Below are 12,785 nucleotides of genomic sequence, written 5' to 3'. Positions count from 1 at the left end.
GGTCTCCAGAGGAGTCCTCTAAGGAGGGCGGAGCGTAGACTGAATAGCAGTAGCAATAGCTTCCCCAAACTGAGCTATATCGGGGAAACTAGGCTCAACTGAGCGACGTTGTTCTCTACGAGGCGGCATAGTTCTAACAGAAGACACCAAAACAATTAGAACACTCACAAAATAAGCAAGACTGCTAAACCTATGCTCTGATACCAAACTGACACACCCCAATCGGAATCAAGGCGTGCTGGCTGTCACGTGAGGGTGACGTAGCCATGTGCACAATGCGGAAGCAAAAGATAATAATAAAAGTACGAATAAATAAAAACCAAACTACTAAATAAACTAGTTAAAGTAACACACTAGTGTGAGACTAAATGGGATAAACATAATCAGAGCACATAAAGCCTAAATGCAGTCCAGAAGAATGAATACTAATTACACAACACCCAAAGGTGATCCTACATTTGTGATGTTCTGCCAGAACCACCGTCAAGTCCTCGTGAACCAACAAAGCTGCTTCTAACTAGAACCTGGAGGGGCACAAAACAGAAAATGTGAGCGGGCAAAAAACAAAGCTTTTCAAAATCATTTCATTATCAAAAGTTCTAACCCCTCGTCGTAAAACCTGTATAGTTTCCTAGAAAATAGAATATACACATATATCAAAAACATGTTCAGAAATATGCCATGTCGAATGCCTCCACATAAAATGTAAGTAACCCAGGTAATGTCAATCAATGCAAGTAACATGTCAGCCGAAGTCACCTAATGTGACCTGTACGGCTGAATCTAGACCTTAAATCCCCAACTCACTAACTATACCTGCACACAAGTTGGAACCACCTAAAGTGGTCTGTACAACAAGACTGGGTGTAAATAAATACGCTCAAGTGCTACGATCATGTGAAGACTGGGCAAATAATCGCAGGTCACCTACGAGTCGGAACCACTTATAGTGGTATGTACGACAAGATTGTGCACCTAACTTGGATCCAAGATGAGCGTGTGGTGCGAGAAGTGAACATCACGTGAAGGACTATGCCTTACTCTGGGCGGGAGCACTAACAGCGGGGGTGTAGGTTATGAGCTCTCTATGCATCTCACATAACCACTAATTCACAATCATACACCATAAACTTACTTGGTACTTACCTGTGCGTCCGCAGCACTAAACATACATATATGCAACTACTAATGCATAAATAAATAGTCAAACGCTATGCATGGCATTTAAAACATATAAACATTCCATTTCATTTTCTAGGAAAAACCACAAGTATATAGATATATACGGAAAACCAAAAGCCCTCTCACTGATATGTGGAAGGGTCGTAACCCCCTTGCCTCGAGTGACTGCGCTCGTCCTCAGGATGGGTCTTACCCATATGCGAAACAACTATAAGATCGTCAATTTAAAGCACATAACCAAAGGATGTTTGGATATACCAACGTGATCTACTCAACCTCACGAACATCCCCATATTTTTAAAATAATTTTCCGAGACCCCACATGCCGCCACGCAACGGCGAGTGCACGGACCTACGCGTCCCCCACGCGCGGCCACGTGCCAGTCACACTGACGGCGACAGTTAACGCCGTCAGGAATATTCCGTTAAACCCTAACGGATTTCGTTAAATCTGACTGACTACGTCACAATATTTTGTCCAAACTGACGAAATATTTCGTCATCTTCTTCGGCGAGTCTCCGATCGTCGAAAACTTGGAAAAACTTCAAACCCTTCGCTCTCACTCGTTTCTTCACCAATTTCTATGAAATTTACACCAGTGGAAAGCTGGGGATGAGTAGAACAACGTTATACCTGTTTGAAACCTCAAAAATCACAGGATCTCGCCAAAAAAATTAAGAAAAACCGGCCAACTTCAAAACTAGCTTTCCTGACGTCCAATTCCACTCAACGCACCACCCCGAGCTTCCTAAGGACCTCACTAAGCTTCCTATAAGCTTCAAATTCCCTGAAAAACAATATTTCACGTGTGCATGAACAGTGACCAATTTGGAGATTCCTGGTTCGATGTGAAATCGAAGGATTCCTTACGTGAAATTGGTATGGTTGAAATCGTATGATCCTCACGAACACAAGGGCACCATTTTTCACTTCGATCTGCAACATTTGCTAGGGTTTTGAGCCCCGTCTGTACAAGTGAGAAGGAGAGAGAGAGAGAGTTCAAGACAGAGAGAGATACACGGGGGAAGGAGATGATGTGGATGTGGGTGAGTGTGTGGTCCAGATTCAACCAACAAAACCACAAAACAATCACCCCAAAATGACAAATACCCGCCAAAGGCAAAATCGTCATTTCACACCTACGGTACGAATAATTCGGGATGAGCTGTCACATAATTAGCATGGGTACATTTAGTAAAATTAAAAATGGGTACAAATAAATTGAAAAATATGGGTACAAATGCAAATAAAAGTTTAAAAAATATGGGCACAAAAAGGAATTAATATATGGGTACAAATTGAAACTGAAAAGAAAATTGGTACAAATTTAAGAAAAAAAGGTTGCAAATTAAAAATGGGTACAAACTAAAAATAAAAATATATGATAAAAAATTTAGCCATGAATATAAATATAAAAAATTTAATGTTTCTAACACTATATGAATATATTTAGAAATAAAAAATATTTTATTATTGAAATAATTAAGGGAATTTTAACGAAAAGCTTCCGGTACTATTCATTTTAACGAAAAACCACATTTTTACACTAAAAAGTCAATCCTGGTACTATTCACTTTACCCTTTATTGTTTATCGTTAAAACTCAAAGTTTTCAAGCTCTTTTCATTAGTTTTCCTAATAATTAATGACGTTTATTAAAATCTTAGGATCTTGATAAAAAATTGAAAATGAATAAGGTTTTAATCAATGGAGTAGGAAAAATAAGGATGGGAACCTAATTTTTCCTTCTCTATCCTTTCCATGGAAAGAGGTGGAAGGTTGTGGGTATTCTGTACCAGTAGATGAGGAAGATGATTTTCGCAACTGTGGATGAGGAAGATGAGGAAGATAAAATCCAAAAAAAAATATGGTAGCTATAGAAGTGTAGAGCTTTATATACAGTAGGAGTAGGAGCAGTAGCACTAGGTAATGGGGATTAAATAAGGAAATTCTTATTAGCACTTCAAAAATCTCATTCTACACTCCTCATAAGTGTATTTTTCTTTCTAATTATAAAAAGTTTGGAGTGCAAAATGAGATTTTTAAAGTGCTAGTAACAATTCCCTTAAATAAATATTAGGGTTGATGATGATGATTCCTCTTCTTTTCCTTTGATCGAATCATGGGAATGGATTTAGTTATTTAATCATTGAATTGGAGGAAGAGATTAGGTTGTTACGACGCTTTTAAAATCAAGGGATCTTTGTGATCTAATGTGGCTAAGGTTTATTAAGTGTGTGATTCTCATCATCAATCATATTTATTTTTAATGGATATCATTCATAACGCAGCTATATGCATGCCGATGTCGTTGAAATCACTAAAACAATGAAAATACGAAGTCTTACCTCATGCAAAGCTTCTGAAACGTTGATGAGCGTGGTTTTGAGAGTTGAAGAAGATAAATAAACTCGGGATATGCATGTGAAAAGTAATTTGGATTTTTTTTTTTTTTTTTTAAACATTATAAGGTCGAAATTGACATTACATATTAGGTATGTAAGTCATTTAATATTAAATTTTAATGAGGGGTGTATTCAACATATTGTGGGGTGCTAATAAAAAAAAACCTATCTATATTGAAAAATGACCGAAGCAGATACGAATGCAAACTTAGCAAAACATCATATCCTTCTATTTTTTATCTTGTGGCCAAAAATAAATTTAAAAGGTGAAATTTTCACGTAAAACAAGACAAGATGAAAATGAAAGGTTGTGATGTTTTGCTCAGGTTGCTCAGCAAAGGATCTAAAGGTGATCCCAGTCCCATTCACCAAACCTGGATTACGACCTATCACTATAATAATATTCAATAAGGAAAAGGGTTTCTATACCTATTCCTTATCCCAGATTTGGATCCTCACCGAATCCCCTCCCTAGGGATCCTAGGGATCAACGCACGTGGACCGTTGATAAAAAATCATGCTACCACAATTAAATGCTTTTTATATTTTTAAAGTAAAGTAGCCTCGTTTTGCGTGAAAAATATAAAAAAGAAAAAAATTGTGGCCGCACGATTTTTGATCAACAGTCCACATGCATTGATCCCTAGGGAGGGGATCTGGCGAGGATCCAAATCCCCTTATCCCAAATCAAATTCCCAAATTCCAAATTCCCAAATCGAAGAAATTTCTTGCTGTTGGGTTTTCATTTTTGTGGTAATTCAATTCTCAACGAAAAAGGAAAAAGATTCTTATGATGGTGAATGACACATTCTACCTATCGTACGGATCGCCTACGCTGAGCATTGACGAGTCGCTTCCGACCAAAAAATTCCTCCAGCCTTGGACGGAAACGGTCTATCCTCACAAACACACCTCCATTCTCATCATCTCTGGACACTGGGAAACCAGCATCCCCATCGTCAACTCCATTTCCGGCTGGCATGACACCATCTATGACTTCTATGGCTTCCCCAAATCCATGTACATGATCAAGTACCCTACCCCCAGCTCCCCCTACCTCGCCAACCTCGTCAAGCAGCTGTTTACGTCGTCCGGCTTCGGCCCCACAGATGTGGACAGTAAGTGGGGGCTCGACCACGACGCATGGGTCCCGCTCATGTTGATGTACCCGGAGGAAGACGTCCCGGTTTTCCAGTTGTCGGTTTAGCCAGAGAGGGACGCCACCTACCACTACAACATGCAGGCCCAGTCCAGAGATTTTTTAGGCTCGAAGTGACGTCAAAAAATGTGCTCTCATTTCATATAAAAGAATATTTGTTTTCACACGTAAAACATCGATAAAATTATATTTAGAAAAACACTTCAAACTCAATAATTTAGAAATACGGAATAATTAATTTATTTTGTATCAAGAGAAGGAAACTAAAAAACTTCAGCTTTCAAGTAGATAGAATATGAGTTTTGTTTTCCATCTGAACTTGTAAAGTGTTTTTGTATAAATTGTGAGTTGTTTTTTCTTATTTACTAACCTCATCAATATAAGACTAAAAAAATGCTAATGTTTTTGAGCCTTTAAGGATATGTATAAGTAATGAATGAACACTAAATTAAACCTTTTGATGACACGTAATATTATTTGCAAATTTGGTCTAAAAATTTAGTCTACGCATTATTTTTTGCTAAAGATTAGACTTGAATTGGAACATATATTTAAAAATAGCAACCCACTTAGCTACTAGCTAGTAAATAAATTAACAACCAAACAAAAATTTGTAAAAATTGAAAAAAATAAACATGCACATAGCATTTCGAACTTAGGACCTGACACACCCCGACCGAAATCAAGGCGTGTTGCCCATCATGTGAGAGTGACATAGCCATGTGCACAGTGCGGAAGTAAAAATAATAATAGAAAAGCAAATAAATAAAAACCAAACTACTAGATAAACTAGTTAAAGTAATATGCTAGTGTAAGACTAAGTGTGATAAACAATATCAGAGCACAAAAAGCCTAAGTGCAATCCAGTAGGACGAATACTAATTACACAACACCCAAAGGTGATCCTACGTTTGTGATGGTCTATTAGAACCACCATCAAGTCCTCGTGAGCCGCCAAAGTACTTCTACCTAAAACCTGGAGGGGCGCAAAACAGAAAGTGTGAGTGGGCAAAAACAAAGCTTTTCAAAACCATTTCAATTATCAAAGCTAGTAACCCCTCGTCGTAAAACCTGTACAATTTCCCAGAAAATAGAACATATTTGCATCTCAAAACCATGCTCAACAAGCTTTAATCATGAATATGCCATGCCAAATATGTCAATATGAAATATGTAATCCAGGTGATATAAATCAATGCAAATGATATGTCAGCCGGAGTAACCTAACGTGACCTGTAAGGTTGATTACAGAGCTCAAATCCACATCTCAGCAACTATATATATCTATCTCATCAACAATATGCCTGCACACGAGTTGGAACCACCTAAAGTGGTTTGTACGACAAGCTGGGTGTAAATAAATAGGCTATAGTTCTACAATCGCATGAGGGCTGTGCAAGTATCGCAAGCCACCTACAAGTCGGAACCACCTAAAGTGGTATGTACGACAGGCTAGCACCTGCCTTGGATCCAAGTTGAGCGTGTGTGGTGCGAGAGGTGAACAATTACGTGAAGCCTAGGCCCTCAACTCTGGCAGAGCACTAACACCAGGGTGCATGTTAATGAGCTCTCTAAACATTTCACATAATCCTCAATTTTTACATAAACACTAGTTACAACCATAAACTATAACTTACTTGGCACTTACCTGTGCGTCCGCAGCACCAACATACATATGTGCAATTACTAATGCATAATTAAATAGGCAAAGACTATGCCTGGCATTTAAAACATATAAACATTCAATTTCATTTTCTGGGAAAATTCTCAAGTATATAGGTATATACAGAAAACCAAAAGCCCACTCACTGATATGTGGAAGGGTCGTAACCCCTGAGCCTTGAGTGATTGCGCTCGTCTTCAGGATAGGTCTCACCTATATGTGAAACAACTATATAAAAGTCAATTTAATGCACATAACCAAAACTAGGTAATAACTTCTCATACAATGCTCAAATGGGGTGTTTGAATATACCAACGTGATCTACTCAACCTCACGAACATCCTCATATTTTTAAAATAATTTTCTGAGGTCTCATGCATCCCCACGCACCGGCCACGCGCAGGCATGTGCATGGCACACAGACGGAATCCCTAACGGCGTTAGGGAATATTTCGTCCAAAAGCAAGCATATTCCGTTAAAACTAACCTGATGACGTTAACTACCGTTATGAATATTCCATTAATCTTAACGGAATATTCCCCTTTCTTCTTCGGCTAGTCGTCAGACTCCGTCGCCGTCGCTGGAAACTGGGAAAAACTTTAAACCTTTAAATCTCAGTCGTTTTTCATCCAAATTTCATGAAATCAGTACCAAATTAAAGCTCATAACTTGTAGAACATTCCCTTACCTGTTTGAAGCCCCAAAAAAGATGGAATATCGTTGGAAAAATCGCAATATTCCGGTCACCTCTGCAATTCACTATTCTCGAGTTTCCTGACGTCCAATTTCTTCCAAAATGCTTCTCCGAGCTTCGTGAGAGTGTCTTAAAGCTCACAATAACCTTAGAATCCTCTTAAACCTTTGTATTTACGTATGCATAAACAGTGCATGAAAACTGGGTTCTTGGGTTCTCGGGTTTTCGAGGGTTTCAAGTTCTAAAAATGGTATGGATGTACTCAGGAGCTTGCAAGGAGTTTGAATCTTACCTTCTAGACGTCGATCCGTGCGTGAAAGGTTGGTTTTGAAGTTCGTCCGTACACTTGCAAGGGAAAAGGGAGGAAATCCGAGAGAAAGAAGAGAAAGGGAGTCACAAGGGTGTGTGTGAGTGTGTGTGTGGTCCAAATGGTAGCCCACCAACCAAAACAAATCAAACACCCTACAATGCTAATTAACGTCCAGGGCAAAATCGTCTTGTCACACTAACATTACAAATAATTCGGGACAGGCTGTCATAGGACCTCTCGTTAATTTTAAACAACAAAAACCATTGCTTCTAATTAAACTTCTTGATCATTTAGCCAAATTTTATAAATTTATACTGTTATGAAAAGAAATTTGTAAAAATTAGAATGTAAATAAGCACAAATGGTGTTTGAAACCTAAGACCTCTTTATTCATTTTAAACAACAAAACCACCAGTTCTAGTTAAATTTCTTTGTCACTAAACCAAATTTTATATATTTATATTCTTATAAAAACATATATAAATATGTCACCCTAATAATTTTGGTACTCCCAATTTTTTTGGACCCCAGATGATCGCCCTACTTACACTGGGCCTGGGCCGGGCCTGACAACATGGGGAGGGCGCTGGCTCCCCTTAAGGAGGAGGGCGTCCTTATAGTGGGGTCAAGCAGCGCCACTCACAACTTAAGGGCGTTGAAGAGGGAGACAAAGAGCAATGCATGTGTCGTCCCTTGGGCTCTCGAGTTTGGCACGTGGATCAAGGAAGCTCTTCTAGAAGGAAGGTACGAGGATGTGAACGAGTATGTGGAGAAGGCGCCACATGCGAAAATGGCGCACCCTTGGCCGGATCACTTCTACCCGTTGCATGTAGCGGTGGGGACTGCTGGTCCAGATGCAAAGGCTGAGCAAATCCAGGACAGCTTGGGGCTCGGTGCTTTTTCGTATGCCTCCTATCAGTTTACATCGCGTGCCTTGAACTGAGAACTTGCAGCACTGCCATTTGAAGATTGTAATAGTGCATGTGTCTGCCGACGCTGCTCCCGCAGGTCAAGCATGTTAATAAAACTGCTGTGGATGAATGATTGTGTATTAATGAATATTATGTAAAGTGTGCAAGTGAGATGTGCTTCTCCTTTAATTGCAGCTGAATCTTAATATCACTCAATGGCCTTTAGGATTTCTGCTTAATTTTATTGAGAAGAAACTAAAACTTTTGCTCCCTTTCAAAAGACATGAACACAGTATTCACCCAACAAATATCGTATCCTCAGTGATTCTGTATTATGACTTGCTATAGAATCACCCAACAGACTCCGTATTCACACAATGCTGTGGATGTTGTTTATTTATGCAATGGATTCAACCAACCCCATTACCTTTAAATTTATCTGGTCTGCACAAATTGCCTTTGTTAAACCTAAGGTGTTGAACGTTGAATCCTTATCCTTGAAGAATTCTGAAAGCATAATTCTGAATATGCAGCTTCCTGATAAGCTCCACTGGTATGTAAAGAATGGAGATACGGTAAGGATGTATTTGCCCTATATTTTGATCAAGTACTCAACTGTTTTGGAAATAAAGATTGATTAACTTTGTTTCGGGAAGTAAACTGGCTAATAATATCCTAGGAGATATGCAAGTGCATAAATCTTGCTTGCCTACAATGATGAATGCGTATGGAATTTCTGGGTTGGGTTTTATAAGGTTTGTAGTTACAGTGGAATGCAATTTCGACAACTTGCACTTACGACTTACGAAGTATTCAAGGATCTTGGTTACCGTTCATCATCATTTTTGCTTCAAAAAGTTTTGTTATTACTTTTATCTCGCGATTCCTTCCATATGCCACATTCTAATGTTCAATTTTAGGCTGTTGTGTGCGTGCATTTTATAGGATTTAAGACGAACTTGGAAACTGAATTTTGTTTTGTGATCTTTCATTTGGCATAACATTTCAATTTTGAGAGGAGAGATTGGATGACTGTTGCACCAAAAGAGTTACCGACAGTGTCACAATTGATAAGAAATTGGGGCATTTTTTTTACTTGACAGACGTTTGTGTTCCTGAAGCCTTGTGTCAATTGTTTCTGCCTCTCAAACTCTGTTTATTATGCAGATAATGGGGTTAAACCCTACTTTCGGGGTTAAAGCAGGCGTGACAAACAAGTTTATCTATAAGGCTCTTGAGCTCATGCCAAACATCATTGTTCTAATTCTTCCAACAGAAACTCAAGGGTAGCATCTTGCCGTTGTTCATCTCTCTGTGTCTCTGCGATGGACACGCATATACACGCTTTGAGAAAATGAGCCTGGTCATGAAATACAGGTTTGGGTCATAATTCTCAACCCAGTAATTATTCTTCACGCCAATGGCCTTTAACTTAAAAGGAATGCATGAGATTTTGAAGTGCTAATAAATGTAATTTTTCTTAATATATTATTTCATGAACTCGTTCGTTTTTTTTTGTTTTTCAGGGTCTGCCTTTGAATCAAAGGAAAAAGCAGTAAACTACGTTAATGCGAAGAGTATCAAAGATGTAAATACACAACATCTACTCATAATACACTATATGCACACCACATGCCCATAAATGTACAGTACATGCACATAATATGCATAGAACGAGAGAAATTTTAACGACAACATATTGATATAGGGGATACAATTAAAACATAATTGTTATGTATATAAGGTTACAGTGACAGTCTTGTTACGTATATCAACCACCGCTTAATCGTGCACGTGGAAAACATGATACTCATTGTCATTATTTCACGAACACGCATGACCCTTAACATCCTCTAAGTTTTTCTTAATTTTGTATTTCGCTGAGGCCAACTAGGTTATGGTCATACTCGCTAAATTCTGGGGCACAACATACGTGCATTATAAATTCTGGGGCACAACATACGTGCATTATAACTAGTGAACATTTCCGCTTTTCATATTAAGATGTAGCCATAATGCACACCATATGCGCACCGCATGCACATTACGGAAATTTTCACAAATTTCTGCAATTGAACACTTGACCAGAAATTGTTCCATCCCATTCTTGTAGCACATCAAAACATGAAATTTATTCCATAACCCATCGCCCCAACATGAAACACAAACCCTAATTTAATTTCTAAGTATTAATTCATCTTACAAACAACCAATTTATTCCATAAATCATTGATGAAGAAACTTGAAACTAAACACCCTACCTTACTATGCTTGCCGAAGCTTTAGTCGTCGGAAAAAACAGAACTTTTCGGCCAAAACATAAAATATGGTACAAAACCGAGCCCACTCTTCTCACCTCTCTCTTGCATCCTTTTGTTCGAAATCAGAGGTATGAGGTGAACCCAAAGCCCAGCTCAATCTTCTCGCCTCTCTTTGGACTTCCATCGCTTCAAAATTAGAGGTCAAAGATCTGAGGAATGGAGAGAGAGTAGAGAGAGAAAGTGAGAGGAGAGAGAGGAAGGAAGAGAGAGAAATAAGAAAATGAGAGGAATAACCCATTTATATGTGGGTATTTTAATAATTTTGATTTTATACATAATGTGCATGGTCGATTTGTCCTATTTCTGTGTGAAAATTAAAACATCGTCTGATTTTAAAATATTTCCCAAAAAAAAAAAAACCAATACCTTGGCTCTTTCTGGCTCTCGCCATCTTTAGAAGTCATAGTATATGAGACATCATATGACTCGGTGCGTTTGGTTTTGAAAGGTACCGTTTGGTACGTGGGACGGGACAAAACGGAGTGGGACGAGACGTTCCATCCCACGTTTGGTGTGCCCAAAATGGGTGGAACGCGCTGTCCTGCGAGACGAATTTTGGGTGAATTTTGGTTCCGCCTCCCCCGTGGAACGACTCGTTCCACATCCGTGGAACACAAAATTATAACATTTTAAGACAAAAATACCCCTTATCTTTTTCAATATTTACACCATCCAAAAACAAACCCTAAAATTCTATCTTCTTCGTTCCATCTTCTCTACCTGCTGCTACCTTTTCCCGTAGCCTTCCTCCTCATCTTCTCCCGTAGCAGCTGCATCTCCAGGTTTGATCTTGATCTTCTCCCGTAGCTGCTGCGTCGCCAGGTTCGATCTCGATCTTCTCCCATAGCCGCTGCATCTCCAGGTTCATTTTCTTGATTTTTCCATGGAAAATTTCAATGTTCTGGGAAAATAGGATGATTATGAGAAAATAAGTTAGTTTTCTTGGTTTCTCTAGTTTAATTTGTGCTTGGGAACAAAGTCTGATTTTTAAGGTTTATTACGATTCTGGTTTGTAAAGATTAGATCTGGTTCCGATCTGTGCAATTTAGCGGGTTCGGTTGTGAGCTTGGCTTTGTATGATGGAAAAAGTTGGTTCTTTCTGCATTTGGTCAGCTGAAATGTTAATCAATTTGATGCATTTTAATGGTTATTTTACTGATTATTGGTCAGTGTGTATAATTAAGCCCATTGTTTACAATTAGAGGAGGGTTAGTAACACTCATCGTATATTTCCGTATGCTTGTTTTCAGATGCAAGGGATCTTTTCACATGTGTAGTTAAGTTGATTTATGCAAGTGCATATGTTTCGTTACATGCTTAAAGCTTTGGATTTTTGTACTATAAGAAGTCATTCCCTTTAATCGATATAACCCATTTGTCGTAGTGTATGATGTTTTCTGCAATCAATATGTTGCACGTGTTTCAGGAGATGAAGTTTATGGATTTGGTTCTGGAAAGTGTGATCAATTGGGTATCTCCAAAGGTAAGATCAAATTAATTAGTCTTTCCTGAGTGAACTTACGGATTTGAAGGCATGATAATTGCAAGGATCGCTACAAATGGAGATCATAATGCATCATTGTCTGGTGAGTGCAACAAATCCCCCTTTCTTGATATGGTCATATAAAGTTGATCACATTGCTCGTCATACGAATGTCCAGCTTAAAAATGTACCAGTTCATGAAAGATCTAAGGACTTCCATGCTAGTTTGGTCCATGGTTTCCCACATAGGAAAGAAGCCGGTGCCGTAGGAAGTACCAATTAAACATTATTTGCCTTGGTAGCTTGATTCTTTGATTGCTGTTTTCTTTGTTGTCTATGGCATCAGCTGAGGGGCATTTGTACACTTTAGGAAAAACTATGTGAAAGATTGTGACTTGCAAGCAGTTTTACTAGTGTGTGTGAATGTAAAAGATGGTCTGTTGAAGTTTATTTGGTGTTCTCATATGCTCATCTCTCCTCCTTGTACATGGGAGTTCTTGTCTTAAAGATCCAATGTTGTCCTAAATAGCCATTTATTAGATGAATACTCAAGAAACATGAAGTTATTGCTTCAGGCCATGGGTCTGTTGATTGATATGTACACATCAGTATGGCTCTACAGACACATCAGCATGAAGGTTACACATCAGCAAAGT

General features: G+C 38.6%; 1 pseudogene; it reads left to right on the top strand.

Moving 5' to 3' along the window:
* The first annotated feature begins 4,377 nt into the window (after nucleotides 1-4,377).
* LOC137719923 (extradiol ring-cleavage dioxygenase-like) lies at nucleotides 4,378-8,357 on the top strand (annotated as a pseudogene).
* Nucleotides 8,358-12,785: the final 4,428 nt, after the last annotated feature.

The sequence above is a fragment of the Pyrus communis genome, chromosome 16 (assembly GCF_963583255.1).
Source record: "Pyrus communis chromosome 16, drPyrComm1.1, whole genome shotgun sequence".
Classification (NCBI taxonomy): domain Eukaryota; kingdom Viridiplantae; phylum Streptophyta; class Magnoliopsida; order Rosales; family Rosaceae; genus Pyrus; species Pyrus communis.
This window is presented reverse-complemented; position numbering and strand designations above follow the sequence as displayed.